Source organism: Ambystoma mexicanum, chromosome 9 (assembly GCF_040938575.1).
Source record: "Ambystoma mexicanum isolate Mex_15411 chromosome 9, UKY_AmexF1_1, whole genome shotgun sequence".
In the NCBI taxonomy this organism is placed as follows: domain Eukaryota; kingdom Metazoa; phylum Chordata; class Amphibia; order Caudata; family Ambystomatidae; genus Ambystoma; species Ambystoma mexicanum.
Window position 1 is genome coordinate 371985239 of NC_090931.1, and position 16938 is coordinate 372002176.

General features: G+C 45.6%; 1 long non-coding RNA gene across 1 annotated transcript in view; it reads left to right on the forward strand.

Moving 5' to 3' along the window:
- The window catches only part of LOC138489642 (uncharacterized), a 418884-nt gene extending 409345 nt beyond the window's left edge, over nt 1–9539 (forward strand). The window contains exon 3 of the long non-coding RNA XR_011274847.1: nt 8980–9539. This is a non-coding gene — a long non-coding RNA (uncharacterized lncRNA). The remainder of the gene's footprint in view (nt 1–8979) is intronic.
- The last annotated feature ends 7399 nt before the right edge of the window (nt 9540–16938 follow it).

The window sequence follows — 16938 nt, forward strand, 5'->3', positions numbered from 1 at the left end:
CAGGGGAGGGGGGATAGCATTCGTCTTCAAATCTCTCTTCCGCGCCTCAATCATCGACAAGCAACCCTCCATTCCATCCTGCGAATCTCTCCTCGTTAAACTATCCCTCTCCCCGTCGCTCTCACACACCTTCCTAATAATCTACAGGCCCCCTGGCTACAATAGACACTTCGCAAACAACCTTTGCGATTCTATTGCCACCCTCCAACTAAACCATCCCAACCTCATCCTTCTTGGAGACTTCAACATATGGCTCAACATCCCCACCAACCCTATGACATACTCCCTGATTGACGGTTTAGATGCAATTAATCTCCAACCCCACACAAACGGCCCGACTCACTATAAAGGACACACCCTTGATGCCATCTTTAGCTCCAACTCCCTGACCCATCTAATGCCGCCCACCCCTGTCATCTGGTCTGATCACTTCATTCTCTCGTTCGACATCCACTCACCCGAACCCCTTCCCGTACTCGCATCTGAACCTCCAAACATACGCAAATGCTGGAAGAAACTAATAATCATCCCAGACCTAGCCGAGGCACTCCTCCAGTCTCCTCCACCTACCTATCTCAACAACCAACTAACCCCTGAGGCCTTTGATTCATGGCTCAACGCATCTCTGATGCGGCTCACCCCCTTGTGCAAACCATCAACCCGCCGTGGCCCTTTCCCCAGATGGTTCACCCCTGAGCTGAAGACCACTAAACGACAATACAAATACCTAGAACGCAAATGGCAGAAAGAGAAAACCCATGAGAGCAAGACCTCCTTAGCCCGACACCTGTATCGGTACAAAGCCGAAATCCGGAAAGCAAAAAAGGCCCACTACAACTCCCGAATCCTAAACTGCAAAAACCAAAGCAAAGAACTTCACAAAATTATCTCCGAATTCACCAATCCGGCTTGTAACACAACCATCCCGACCGCGTCACAATCACTGTGTGACTCTCTCTCCCTCCAATTTTACTCCACGGCTATCGAAAGGACAAAAACTCTAACCACCAAACTGGCTCTCTTACAGCCACCTGGCAATCCTCCGCCCGTACTGGCCTGCCCATCAGCTGCGACCTCTACGCAACCAACGTTCGATTCCTTCAGTCCAATATCACCAGAACAATTTCTCAAACTCCTATCCGCCCGCAAACCATCTGGATCACCATTGGACCCCTGCCCTGCCACAACCCTAAAAGAAATCTTTACCTCCACCTGCGCTGGAGAACACGCAAGATCTATCATAAATGCCTCGCTTTCCGCCGGTATCTTTCCAGACGCATTCAAATTGGTGCACGTCAAACCTCTAATTAAAAAACCTTCGCTCGACCCTCTCGAGCCCAAAAACTACCGGCCCATCTCAAACACCAGGTTCCTTGCCAAACTCATTGACCGAACCGCCTACTCCCAACTAAATGCCTTTGTTGAAGCCAACAATCTCCTGGACCCCGCCCAATCAGGATTCAGAACCCGTCATGGAACTGAAACCACCCTAACCTCGATCTGGGATGACCTTAAAATGACAGCCGACTCCGCAGGATGCGCCGCACTAATCCTTCTCGACCTATCGGCCGCCTTTGACACGATCAATCACGCAATCCTCCTGGACCGCCTCCACTCCCTAGGGATACGTGGAACCGCCCTTAAATGGATAGCTTCGTTCCTCAAAGACAGTCACCAAATAACGACACTCTCCGACTTTACCTCCCAAGCCCAACCAGTCGACACAGGAGTCCCACAAGGAGCATGTCTATCCGCCCTCCTGTTCAATCTCTACCTGATCACCCTCCCACCAATAATTTGTTCACACAACATCCTGTGTTACAATTACGCCGACGACACTCAACTAATTCTAAAAATCCTGAACGCAAAACCCAACTCCCGACCGGATATTGCATCCTGCCTCCTGAACATAGAACGCTGGATGACCCAAAGCCACCTCTTGTTAAACCCATCCAAAACAGAAATCATGGTTTGCGGCAACTCTGATCTTCTACCGCACCCAATACCCTGGCCACCCGCCATGGGCAACTCACCGACTCCCTCCAACACAGTGAAAAATCTTGGATGCACCCTTGACTCCGACCTAACACTCTCGCGCCAAGTCAATAATGTCTCAAAGTCCTGCCACTACCACCTCAAAAACCTTAGGCGCATCTTTCCATATCTCTCATTTCCAAACAGAGTTTCCGCAGTCCAATCAATCGTCATATCAAGACTGGACTACGGAAACCCCCTATACCTCGGAATTCATGCCTACCAACTGAATAAACTCCAAAGAGCACAAAACGCGGCCGCCAAAGTGCTACTCGCGCTCGGTCCAAGAGACCACGTATCCCCAGCCCTCAAGACACTGCACTGGCTTCCAGTAGCCCGTAGAGTGGCCTTCAAAACCTTATGCCTCACCCATCGAGCACTACATAAAACTGGACCGCAATATCTTCAAGAAAAGTTAATACCTTATCACCCCACTCACACCCTTAGATCAAGCTCAGCCGGCCTCCTAGTAATTCCCAAGACAAACTCAGTCAGGTTAGGCGGAGCATCATTCTCAGCCTTGGCCCCAACCCTATGGAACTCGCTCCCTCCCCACATCCGCCTAACTAAGGACTTAACGGCATTCCGCAAACTACTAAAAACCTGGCTCTTTCCCTAAAACCAACCGGTTCCAAACCAGCAACACCAATCATCACAATAACACCGACCCAGCAAACCACAAAATAAATAAATAAATAAATAAATAAATAAATAAATAAATAAATAAATAAAATACAGCTAAACTAACCAGACTGTAACCTACAATGACAAACAGAACTAAAACGAGCAATGGAGATCGAAAACAGCGAAGTGGACAATACGAATAAATCACTGGGAATGTAGTAAGTGCAGAGAGCGGATGAACGTTGAGACCGGACGAGCGTGGAGAGCAGAAGAGTGTGGAGGGCGTGACTGGACGAGTGGGGAGTACGAATGACTGTGATGAGTATAGATGAGTGTGGAGGATGAATGCTGTCGGCGGGTGAGTGTGGGGGGCAGCTGAGTGTGTAGCTCGGTTGAGTGTAAAGAGCGGACGAAGATGAAGTGCAAATGAATGTGGAAGACGGATGAATGTTGAGAGCTCATGAATGTACAGAGCGGTTGAGTGTAGAGAGCGGAGGAGCGTGGAGAGCGGATGAGCGTGGAGACCCGATAAGCGTGGAGAGCGGCTGACTGTGGAGAGCGGATGAGTGTGGAGGACGTGAGCAGATGAGTGGGGAGAGCGAATGAGTAAGGATGAGTGTGGATAAGCATAGATGAGTTGTAGAAGAGTGTAGGAGGATGAATACTATTGGCGGATGAGTGTGGAGAGCGGATGAATTTGAAGAGCAAATCAATGTGGAGGACGGAAGAGTGTGGAGAGCCGTCGAGTGTAGAGAACAGTCGAGTGTGGAGAGCGGCTATGTGCAGAGAGCGGAGGCACGTGGAGAACGGAAGAGCGTGCAGAGCGGAGGAACGTGCAGAGTGAAGGAGCATAGATAGCGGAGGCGCGTGGAGAGCAGAGAAGCATGAGAGCGACTGAATGGGGGGAGTGACTGAGTGGGGGGAGTGACTGAGTGGGGAGAGCGGCTGAGTGGGGAGAGCGGTTGAGTGTGCAGAGCGGTGGGGAGAGCGACTAAGTGGGGGAGCGACGGAGTAGGGGGAACGGATGAGTGTGGAGAGCGGATGAGTGTAGAAAGCGGATGAGTGCAGAAAGCGGAAGAATGTAGAGAGCAGATGCGTATGGAGAGCGGATGAGTATGGAGAGCGGATGAATGTCGAGGGCAGATAAGTGTCGAGAGCGGATGAGTGTTGAAAGCTGATGAGTGTCGAGAGCGGATGAGTGTCGAGAGCGGATGAGTGTCGAGAGCGGATGAGTGTTGAGAGCGGATGAGTGTCAAGAGCGGATGAGTGTCGAGAGCGGATGAGTGTCGAGAGCAGACGAGTGTCGAGAGCGGGTGAGTGTCGAGAGCGGGTGAGTGTCGAGAGCGGATGAATGTCGAGAACAGATAAATGAGGAGGGCGGATGAGTGCGGAGGATGAGAGAGCTGAATAGGAGACCGAATGAATATATATATATATGAATAGAGTGTAGATGAGCGGGGAGGAGGAGCGCTGCCGGCGGACGAGTGTGGAGCGCGGATGAGTGTGGAGGTTAGCTGAGAGTAATGAGCGGACGAATATGAAGAGCAAATGAATGTGGAAGACAGATGAATGTGGAGAGCACATGTGTGAGTGTAGAGAGAGGTTGAGTGTAGAGAGAGGTTGAGTGCAGAGAGGCGAGGAACGTAGAGAGCTGAAGAGTGTCCAGATCAGAGGACCGTGCAGAGCGGAGGCTCGTGGAGAGCGAATGAGCGTGGAGAGCGAATGAGCGTGGAGAGCGTAAGAGCGTAGAGAGCGAAAGAGCGTAGAGAGCAAAGGAGCGTGGAGAGCGAAGGAGCGTGGAGAGCGAATGAGCGTGGGAGCGGCCGAATGTGGAGTGCGGCTGAGTGTGGAAAGTGGCTGAGTGTGGAAAGCGGCTGAATGTGGAAAGCGGCTGAGAGTGGAGAGCGGCTGAGAGTGGAGAGCGGCTGAGAGTGGAGAGCGGCTGAGAGTGGAGAGCGGCTGAGTGTGCGGAGAGCGGCTGAATGTGCGGAGAGCGGATTAGTGCGGTGAGCGGCCGGGTGTGCGGAGAGCGGCCGAGTGTACGGAGAGCGAACGAGGGTGTGGAGAGCGAACGAGGGTGTGGAGAGCGAACGAGGGTGTGGAGAGCGAACGAGGGTGTGGAGAGCGAACGAGGCTACGGAGAGCGGACGAGTGTGTGGAGAACGAACGAACGTGTGGAAAGCAAACGAACGCGTGGAGAGTGAACGAATGTGTGGAGAGCGAACGAATGTATGGAACGAACGAACGCATGGAACAAATGAGTTATGGGTGAATAGTGCATAGAGCGGATGTGAAGATAGAACGGACCTGACCGCTCAGAATTGCGCGACGTGCTTATTTTGTTTTGGAATGCAAAGAATCTTTGAAAGAGCATACTGCATATCACACCCCACGCTTACTCTCTCCTTACACCACCATTCAACTAGAACACAGAGATACTATGACACCATTCGGTATAACTGTTCTCATATCAACATCTGCCGCTCACCCCCCATCACTCTAAGTAAACATGGCTGGTCTCACACCCCCAGCCAGGCGTATCTCCTCAGGCCTAACGCCGCCACACTCGGTCTGGATAATTCCAGCCAGACCGAACACATATCCCTGATCTCTCAACCACCACACCTACCGCTAAGAAGCAGCTACCACATGAATTCCGCACCAGCTGCACACATACCGGTGCGCACACGCACCTTTGGACTCTCTCTAATCTTTCCACTGACCCGAACTTCGGTTCCCAAGGGCGTTCAACCTACCAGCGCCTTCAGACCATACCAATGGTATATAAGGCGCTATACAAATGCAAAATAACAATAACAATAACAATATACCAGTGGTGACTGAGGTATAGCCGGTGGCCATGGGCAGTGGCCATATTGTCTGAGTCATGGCCTGTGGCCATGGGCAGTGGCCAGATTGTTCGAGCCATGGCCAAAGACCATGACTCGGATAATCTGGCTCCTGCCCATGACCACCAGAGACTGGCAATGGGGTTAAAGTGGGCATGGCCAGCGGGGAGTGGTTATGTCATAAGGTTTTTACAACTCGGGATAGGTTTTAATGGAAGAATACATTTTGTCTGTGGCTAAAATTCCCTCAGTGGCTACAGACCGAACTCCTGCACAGGATCGCATCAACAGCTTGCCGTGAATGTCGCTGCATACACTCCAAGACAATAATAATCAACAGATAATTACCAAGCATGCCGAACCAGGTGCCCACATGGTCACCAGGCCACCCCTTAAAATCATTACCCACCCTTAATTGCACCCATAGTCGGACAAGAGATTGGGATTGGATACTTGATTCATTTCCAGAACCCTGCAGCAATGACTGACCCACAATCTACATGCCTTGAGAAAGATTCTAGAGAGTTGAATTACGTGTCGGCTGAGTTCTAACAATAAATATAATATCAAGAACTGTTTTGAAGACTGCTTCATTACGACAACAGTTACTTATTGAATAGGCTAGTGCTGAAGTGAACAGGGCTTACTCTCCTATTCAAAACCTAACACTTGAAGAAGGAAGGGCACCGTCACAAAAGAAACCCCTGCACCAGCAGCAGAGTAATCTGTTTAAAGTACTAGATGAAACGCAGTTATCTACCCATTGTACTCCCCTGTAATTACTTGATAATCGTGTACTCTGATTTCTTTATTGGGGCATGCAGTATGGCTGAACCCTAGGTTTGAATGGGAAGAAATACTTTTCTTGTGGATACAGCCTGAGGTGCTGTACTGAATGACAACAAACCTGCGCAAGGAGCTTCAGGAAAGACCTAAAAGCATGGATTTGTAAGTCTATCTTGTGTTTTATTTTCCAAAGTGTCCAAATGTAAGCACAAAAAATAGTGATATAAGTTTGGTGCATGGACAATGGGCCTGGGCCTCGAGAAGGACGAATGACTAATTTGAGTTACTTATTGGGGCATGTGGCATGGTTGAAGCTCTAGGGTGAAATAGGAAATAAAATTCTGCTCACGGCTGCAGTCCGGAGTGCTGGACAGGATTGCAACAAACCTGCGCGAGGAGCATCAGCAAAGACCTGGAAAGATGCTTTTGCAAATCTGTCTTGTGTTTGATTTTTTGGAAAGTGTGGAAATGCAAGTACAATAAATAGTGATATAACCTTTCTGCCATCGGCAGTGGCTCAAGAATAGTGTTATACGTTTGGTGCATGGCAAATGGGCTTAGCCCTCGGCAAGGTCGAATGCCTACTTTGATTTACTTATTGGGCATACGGCATGGCCAAAGCTGTATGTATAAATGGGGAACAAAAATCTGCTTGTGACTTCAGCCCAGAGTGCTGGACGGGATTGCAGCGAAGTTGCAGGCATGCGGCATGGCCGAAGCTGTAGGTTTAAATGAGAAAAATAAATCTGCTTGCAGCTGCAGCCCAAAGTGCTGCATGGGATTGCAGCAAAGTTGTACGAGGAGCAGCAGCAAGGACCTGAAAGGGTGCTTTTGGAAATCTGTCTTGTATTTTACTTTTTTGAAATTGTTGAAATATAAGTTCAAAATATAGTGATATAACTTTTCTGCTGTGGGCAGAGGGCCTGGCATTCGGCAAGGACAAATGTGTACTCTGATTTGCCTATTGGGGTATGCGCTGCTGATAACGATTCACATAAGTATGCGTTGCAAAAAATATGTTTGTTAAAGGAGGTTTATAGTTGTTTCATATAAGTAAAAAGAGGAATTATATATAATTTATATACAGTGATGTAACATTATGAAATATTTTCACTTATGAAAGCATATTCAATTGACAGAAAAAACATTGGTAAAGGGACATTACGGTTAAGATGTACCCCACCGTTGGGACTCCTCTGCCCCAGCAGTTAGCTAGCGGCCTCCCACCTTGGGATCCTTTGGCACTTCCCTCCTGGACTCTCATGAGCACTGGTCCATCCTTACTGCCCCTTGTATTTATGCACTTCTGTCACTGCACAATGCATATGTGCATTTATAGGAGCAATATGTACAAGTTATTGGTATAAGGAGGGGAAATGTAGATGCAAATGATTTACCATATGGGGGCTACACAGCTACGAGAACTATTAGATGTGTCTGCTGTACTCTCTCACAAACAGTTTAGGCCACACATAACATCCTTTGGCCACAGATGAATGGCCTCAGGATGGCCCCTATTCAGTGCAATTCCCTCATATTTGATGTAATGCACATGGGCGCAGGACTAGTGTCCACGAGTCGCTATAGTAACCTCTGTGGTTCTGTCAATGAGGGTTACTCAGCTACGAGAATGCTGCGGCCTCGCAGTTAAGAACCTGAAGAAGACTAATCTAATTTCCTATCCGCCTCCAATTGCACATGGTGATGTTCACCCATTTCTCCCTACCTCTGTCACCTCCAGCGTTTATTGCTAATCAGTCACGCCCCTGAGTCTATCCCGGGCAGCCATCACAGCTCGGGCCCGAAAACATAATGAACCGCAGAGAGACATAACCACGGGACAACAAATCAGTGAGAGGTAATTGACATACTGGCACACTAGACTACTGGCGATCTATGGGGGTTGTTCTGAGTTGGGCGGTAAGGGATACCTGGCACCGGTAAGGAGACCGGTGCCGGTAATCCCGTACCGCCCAATTCCGAGGTCCCTTAGCGGGAACCGTAAAGGACGTGTGGTCTGACCACACGTCCTTTACGAGTCCCGCTAAGGGACCAGGGCGCTAATAACGGGCCTGCTATTCGTGGGCCCTTTATTAGCACCTTCCCCATTCCCATTGAGCCCTATTAGGGCTCAAATGGGAATGGGGAATGATTGGTTGAATGGGGACTTACCGGGTCCTCCAGGGTCGGTATGACCTGGTAAGTACCCATTCAACCAGACCGGTGCCGGACCCGGTTTTGGAGGAAGCCATGTTGAAAATAGCGTCATGGCTACCTCCAAACCCGGAATGAGGCCCTATGTCTGCTGCACTAAGTATCAACATCCACATAATATGAGCAAACTGACTATGCCTTTATGTCTCTTCCCCCCTGCATTTCCCACCTTATCTCCCATTCAGCCCCCGAGCTTCAAAGGTGCCGATTATCTATAACCTGGATAGCCATCCAGAATGCCATTTAGAGACATTCTGCAAGCTCTAAATTCAGCGGTGGGCGCTCATGCCCTGACCTTACTCTGAGCAAGGGAAGGTCCTACCAGCTCAGTGTACAGTTAGGTCCCAAAACAGACCTTGTTGTTTTTAACCTTCAATACCCTTCTCTGTGGCTTTTACTTTAGTTCTAGTTTTAATTTCTGCCACGTACCTGAAACAATCCAGTAATGCAGCATCTGGTTTTCCCCCACCAGGAATACCCCAATGGACTGTCCAGAAGAAGGCAGCAAAATTGAACATTCTGCCGAAACGCCCTATGAGAAGGACAAGGACATTCCACCACATGTCCCTGCTCATACTAACAGCTAATGACTAGTGACGTTGTCCTGGGATTGGTCAAATGACTATTACAGCAAATAATGAATAACAAATCAAATACTTTGGCACACACACACATACAGAATATAGCACACAGCTAATAGCCATAGATAGATAGAGAAATGAGGTGCTTTTATCATTAGCCAAATCATAGGAATTTATTGCATGGATTTTGTTTAATTCTAGCATGTGTTTGTATTGTATTTTTGAGATCTGCCTATGGTTTAAAGTACATGTGATGGTCACAGCAAAAGAAGAAAAGGGTACACTCTATCAGATGATAGAAATTGTAGCACAATGAAATGACCATCCCAGTTCTTTGAATGTAAATTGAACTATGCGTCTTGTACCTTTCATGTTTGTACAATTGTCTAATTGTCCCACAAGAGAAGCACAGCACATTGAGAAGTGACCAGTCTGGTATTACAAATATATATGAAGCAATAAAACAGCAAAGAGAAATGCCCCCACTTAAGAAAAGGTTTACCAAATGCAAAAACCTTTTTTTCGAGCACCATGAAGGATTACTAAGACGGTGTGAGGGTAAATGTGTATTTATAACCTCTAACAAATTAAGGAAATAGCATGTAAAGTGTTGCCCTTTGTATTTTAAGTATTAGGACACTTCCTGTTATAACACTATTGTTGCCAAAAGTCCTAACACTTTAAGGCCACCCTTTTGTTAAATGTATCTGAACTGGAGGTGTATTTCCAGCGATGGTTACTAGGTGGCGCTGTGGTGTGTGTGACTTGGCTCAAAAAGAATATTGAGCTTTCACATTTCAGGTGGAAAGATTTATTTTCAAGCTTTTTTAAATCCACCATAATTTAGCTAGTGTTTGTTAAACATTCCCAACTCTCCATCCACAAGACTGTCAGGCTATACTAAACTGATGATCCCTAATAAGGGTCCAACCAGGTATGTAGTTATCTGTAGTCTTGAGAAATCTCTATCTTGGGTTGATTAAGCTATGGCCTTGCCCTACTCTGTGAGACAAAGGCAATTTTCTGGAGCAAACAAATTGCATTTGACATCATGCATACCCACAATGGCTTGCTGATGTGGCTCTGAACTGATGTGAATTACTAGGTGGCAATGTGGCATGTATGATGTGGCTAAAATGGAATATTGCAAATTCACATTTCAAATGCATGGGATTTTTTTCAAGCCTTTTTAAACCCTCCATAGTTTAGCTGGTGTTTGCAAAACCTGCTCCATCCACAGGATTGTCAGACTATACTACAGTGCTGATCCCTAATAGGGGTAAAACCACATATGTGGTTGCCTGCAGTCTTGGCAAATGTCTGTCTTGGGTTGATTAAGCTATGTGTAAAGTAGCACTGCCCTGTAAGACAAAGGCAATTTTCCGGAGCAAATGGCTTGTATTTTAGCTCATTTGCATACCCACAATGCCTTGCTGATGTGGCTCTGAAGTGGGGGTGTACTTCCAGTAATGGTGGCATTGTGGCAGCTGTGACTTGGCTCAAATGTAATATTGCACTTTCACATTTCGGGTGGTAGGGTTTTTTTTCAGGCCCTTTCAAACCCGCCATAATTTACCTAGAGTTTGTTAAAAATGGCCCAACGCTCCAACCACAGCCTCCGATAATTAAGAAGAAGAAGAAGAAGAAGAAGAAGAATACCTTCAGCATGGACTACACTGATGATTCCTAATTCAGGGTGAAACCAGGTATGTAGTTGTCTGCAATCTTGCGAAATGTGTGGCTTGGATTGATTAAGCTATGTATAAATTAGCACTGCCCTATAACACCAGGGTAATTTTCTGGAACAGCTTGTTTTTGAGCTAATATGCATACCCACAATGTCTTGCCTATATGGTTCCGAAATGGCGCTGTACTTCCAGTGGTGGTGGTGATGTGATATGTGTGACTTGACTCAAAGGGAACATTGCACTTCACGTTTCAGGTAGAAGTTTTTTTTTTAAGTCTCTTTAAACCGACCACAATACACATATGGACACACATAACATAAGCACACGTGCCCCATGTTTTAACCCAGGGTGAGGCAAGGGCAGAGATCATAGTACTTATAGATGCTGGGACTGAGGCGTGTGCGCACCACGGCCTGCAGAACTGTCTCGGTGTTGATTTGCAAATGTAGGCAGGTCTGCCCCGAGCTTGCCTGGGGGAGAGACTTCCTGGAAACAAGGGCAGCGTAGGATGGGCCGCGTAATTTGAGGGCCGTGAATGGCGAGTGCTCTGATTACAGAGGCCTTAGTATCAGGCAACATAATGTGGACTTCCGTATGGAGGATGGTAAAATTGCAAGACTTCGCTCTTGCTCCATAGGCGAAGAATGACTGTAATGTATGGAGCGCATGCAGTTCGGGAATCAGGCCAACGGACTTGCACAGCCATGTTAGGTTGGAGAAAGGTGTGAAGCCTCTGAGTATGAGTCAGTATGCTTGCAATGAAAGGAACAGTGCAGCCGGAGTTGTCACATTGTTGCTAGGCAACCACACTGTCAAGTGCTGGCAACAATGACAAAATGCATAATAAAGAAAGGAGAAAACATAGCATCTTTTAAAAACAGAGTCTGAAGTTTATGAACATCATATGACCCCACCCAAAAAAAAGCGCAAAAAGGAGCATTTTATGTCTAAAAGCGAAGTGAAAGACATTGTAAAACAGGCTTTGCAAGAACAGAAAGAAGTCAGGAAATGCAAGGACAGGACGAAAGGACCTGGATTGTAATGAACTGCACAAGCATCCTATGGGATTTGCAAGTAAGATCAGGACCGTCAGCGGAACCTAAGCTAAAATAGTATACATTTTCCCTAAAGACCGGTATGGCTCTGAGTACGGATATCCGGGGCATAAGTATGAAAAAGTGCATGGATTCTAAACATACTTTTTATGCCACGATTCATGTCCAAACTATACCAGCTGAAAGGAGAAAAAGCAACACCACTGCAATCAGTGGAAATTGACTCTATCCTCGCTAGCCGAATGGGAAGAACCCGAATGGAAGTGGAGGAGGCGGCTGTCAGAGAAACAGTGGACAGGAAAGTGGACACAGCTCTGAAGAGATTACATGCTACTGTTCATTTTACCCCGAGGGTTGACATTTCAGTCTACGCCAAATCTGAAACAGTGCTTGGTGGCTTTAGCAAGTTGAATAAAACCAATGAGATATGACTGTGCCCCAATATTGGGAGACATGCAGAAGCTGTCAGATCAGTCATTTGATGATGCCAGAAAGAGCACCCTTGGGGATGGAGGCCTCAATCTCTGGACTGAGACACGTAAACATAGTGGAATGGCACATGGAAGGGTTCCAGAAGGCAATTGCAGTAAACCTACCATTTATGAGAAGTAAGATGTCTTAGGACATGACATGAGGAAAAGTACACAAGGGGTTTAAAGCAGCTAAATAGGCTGACACACTGAGAAAGAAGAGTGCCTGGGATGCTTGGATTGCGTAGACACACCAAAGTCCAGGCATCAACCCAGATCAGATTCGGGCAAAGGATGAGAGAGAAGTTCCAGGGCAATCAAGGGAAAAGGTCATCAAACAGGACACAGAAGTCCTAACAGTCATGGTTGGCCAGTGGAGGGCAGGCTCAGACACTGTTTTAGGACATGGGAAAAGATGGCTTCAGATGCCTGGGTCAATAGGATGGTGATATTGGGGTATCAAATAAACTTCATGACTCCACATATTCAGGAACTATCATGATCCCAGTTCTGAGGAATAAGAAGACCAAGAGGGACGCCATAAGAAGGGGCTTTCTGGAATTGCTGTAGGAGAAATCAACTTTGAGGGTCCCCTGTAGAGAACGGGGGCTTCGGTTTTCTCATTAATATTCAAGATCCCCAGCGCAATGGACACATTGAGGCCAGCCTTGGACTTGAAGGCTCTGAACCAGTCTGTGTCACAGACAAGGTTCAAAGTAGAGACATTACAGCACATAATGTCTTTCATATTGAAAGAGGACTGATTCATGTTGAATAATCCCCAGAACGCTGATTACAAGATCCAAATGTCTCACCAGGGATCCTTCAGGGCCACAGTAGGGGGTCGGAGGGGCAGCACTACCAGTTTACAGTCTGTATTTGGGTGACTGGTTGGTCAGTTCATCCCTCAGGCAGACAATGGGTGTTCAACTCCAGTGAACATGTCAATATCTATCGCAATGTGTTTCCTGATAAACTGGGATATATCCTTGTGGTTCCCCTGCAGAATCGAACATTCACTGAAGCATAGTTTTGTATGAAAGATGTGATGGTGTTTCTTCTGGTGGAGAGAGTTATCCACTTTCAGATGCAGTTTTCCAGCAACCTTATGGAGGAATATGCTTCAGCCAAGGGATTGTCACAAGCAAGTGCAGGGGTGTATGGGCCCATGCGTGTTTGTGGTGCCATATGCCACATTCCACCTGAGGCTGCTGGCTTCATACATCAGTAGGTACCGAGTCCCGGTATCCCAGGAATTTGAGACGCTAATCCCCTTATCACCAGAGGTGCGATCCAGTCTTCAATGGTGGCTCAAGATGTCTAATCCTGTGAAAGGAATCGTGTTAAATCAATGAACCACCTAGGACCCTACTCATTACTGATGTGAGCAATATAGGTTGGGGAGCAACTCTAGGCACAGGACTCACCTGGAAAGATGGGCAATCAGTAAGGCGTATCTCACCTCCAACTGGAGGGCATTGATAGCAATAGGCAGAGCTCTAAAAGCCTTCTTGTTCAAACTACAATTGTTCGATTCACAATTGACCTTTGCACAATTGACTGAATTGTGAAGGTCAATTGTTACATATATGCGGAGGGGAAACCCCCCAACCCCCATTTTATATATATATATACATATATATATATATATATATATATATATATATATATATATATATATATATATATATATATAATGGAGGGGACAAAGGAACAGGAGGGTCCCTGAACAATATCCCGGCCAGACCTCTGCGCTCTAGCAAATGAGTGGTGATGCTGATCCGAATGAGGGGATGTTCAAAATAATAAATTTGTCAAACCATACCCTCACCGATACCCAATACAAAGTACTTGGTTTGGGTCCTAATTTCTGTCCCAATGCGAAAAACGAATATGTAGAAACTAGAATTGATCTAGATCATTTCATTCGTAAAGTGCGTCTCAAGAAATATTTTGCAACAAATACCTGGCATCAATGCAAAAAGGAGACACGAACAGGAAGAACAGAAATTGAAATTAGGGAATTGGACATTTTGTCAGATCTCATGGAACTAGAAAGTGGCACAGACATGGGAGAATTGGCTGGGCCCATAGATCTTACTGATGTAGGCATCAATACAGATTGGAGGGCGAAAAGCACTTTAAAATTGAAATCAAGATTTAATCCTACTTCAAATGTTAGCAGCAACATCGATGTGTTTCAGAGCCTAGTAATTGAGGACTTAAAAAGTTTACACAGAAGAACTAAAAATTTGACATTTAAAGACAATCTAACCCTGAATGAGAGACGGGCTCTGCAAGAACTTCAGGGGCTGAAAAATTGCATAATCAAACCCTCTGATAAGGGGCGTAACATTGTCCTACTCAACAGAGATGAATACATCAAAGAGGCGTACAAACAACTTAATGACACAAACTGCTATACCAGATTGAAGTCTAATCACATTGTAGAGTTGGAACAGACTGTCAAAATATTCTTGGACAGATGGGAACAAAGAGGCATAATATCCGAAGACACAGCGAAATTCCTGTGGATCAGTCATGTCATAACACCTACCATATATTTTTTACCGAAAGTTCACAAAAATCTGAAAAAACCACCTGGGAGACCCATAGTTTACCTCATAGGGTCGGCCTTGGAAAATGTGTCCAAATACACAGATGAAGTATTGTTCCCGTTCGTTTCCGCTCTCCCGTCATACATCAAAGACACCACAGACTTTTTGTGTAAAATTGAAGACATCCCTTGGGAAGCGGAATATCTAATGGCAACGATGGATGTGGTTTCTTTATACACATCCATCTCACATGACGATGGAAAAAGAGCATGCCTGCATTACCTGAATACAAAATCACTGAATTACTTGGAACACACTCAAATGGTGATGGAAATGATCAATCTTTGTTTAACAAACAATGTCTTTCTTTTTAACGATGAATATTTTTGACAGGTTCAAGGAACCGCAATAGGCACAACATTTGCGCCCTCATACGCCAACCTCATGATGGGAGCATGAGAGGAACAGGAGGTCTGAGCAGAGACGAATTCTGAATTTACACAAAATATTGTTCTGTGGCTCAGATACATCAATGATCTGTTCATTATCTGGAAGGGTACTGTAAAGGGCTGGTTGGACTATGTTGGAAAATTGAACCAAAATTGTAAAAACCTTAGGTTCACCGAAACCCATAGCAGAACTTTAATCACCTTTCTAGACGTCAACGTTAGAATAGTGAACAATAAAATCACGTGCGAACTACACAGGAAAGTGGTGGGCTCAAATACACCATTACATGCACAGAGTGGACACCCAAAAAGTCTGATTTGGAGTGTCCCCTATGGTGAGTTTGTAAGACTTAGACGGATTAACACCACCTTGAAAGCATATGATGAAGAGAGCAAGATCACGGCTGCTGGTTTTCAACGACAGATGTATCCGAAACGAGTAATTGAAAGGGCTTTCCTGAAAGCTAGACAGCTAGAAAGACAAACATTGCTGACAAGCTGTAATAACAAAAAAGAGGCAACAGAGGAAGAAAAGAACAACACCAGGGTTATCCTCACCTTTGATAGAGAAGCCAAAATTATTTGACATATTTTGCAAAAACATTGGAATATCCTTTTGGCAGACACAGACCTCGCTAAAAGTCTCAAAAGTCACCCACAGATCAGTTACAGAAGAAATAGATCTTTCAAAGACATCCTGGTCCAGAGTTTCATGTCCAAAGAAGATTCCAAGATACAAACTAACTGGTTGACAATGAAAAAGAAGAGGTTCCATAAGTGTACAAGGTGCAATATTTGTAAATATGCAACAAACTGTGAAGCATTTACACATCCGGTGACAGGCCTAAAAATCTGGATTCCACAATGGATCACATGTGAATCTGACCATGTGGTGTATGCCCTTACCTGTCCCTGCCAGAAATGGTGCATTGGTAGCACAAAGTGTACATTGAAAACCGTATCCAACAACACGTGCGTGCAATCCTTCACAGTGATGCTAATTACCCCAAGGCAAAACATTTTTCTGACTGTCATCAAAGTAAAATTGAGAATTTCAGTTTCTTTGGACTACACAAAATAGAAATGGGCCCGAGGGGAGGAAACAAGGAGAAAATGTTAAGACAAAAAGAAACCCGTTGTATCCTGGACTTTGAAAGCAAACAACCCGATGGACATAATATCGATGAAGAGTTGTATACTTTTTTGGGGTGCTAAAACTAACTCCCATGCTGCCCTGTTAAGACACATTTACGAATAATGTAGAGGGTAAACAAGCGTATAGATATCAGAGTCCCTTACCTGATCCTAAAAAGGAATCTCTCTATAGTACCCTGCTATTATCCCAGCACCCGTATCTAATGGGTGCGAAGTAATAATATTGATGTGTGGAAGGTGAATCGTAATAGTACCAACATCAATAATATTTTTACAATCAAGGTTTTATTCAACAAGGTTTTAATGTTTTAAATTTTCTAATATCATTTAGGTGATTGTTTCTTTTTTACACTTATGTCTAATACACATTTTGAATGAATAGAGGAATTGAGGAGGTGAAATAGGTGTTACAAAAAGCACTGCAAACCCCATGGAAAATAATTTGGTGAAGATGATGACCATAACTAGTCCAAAT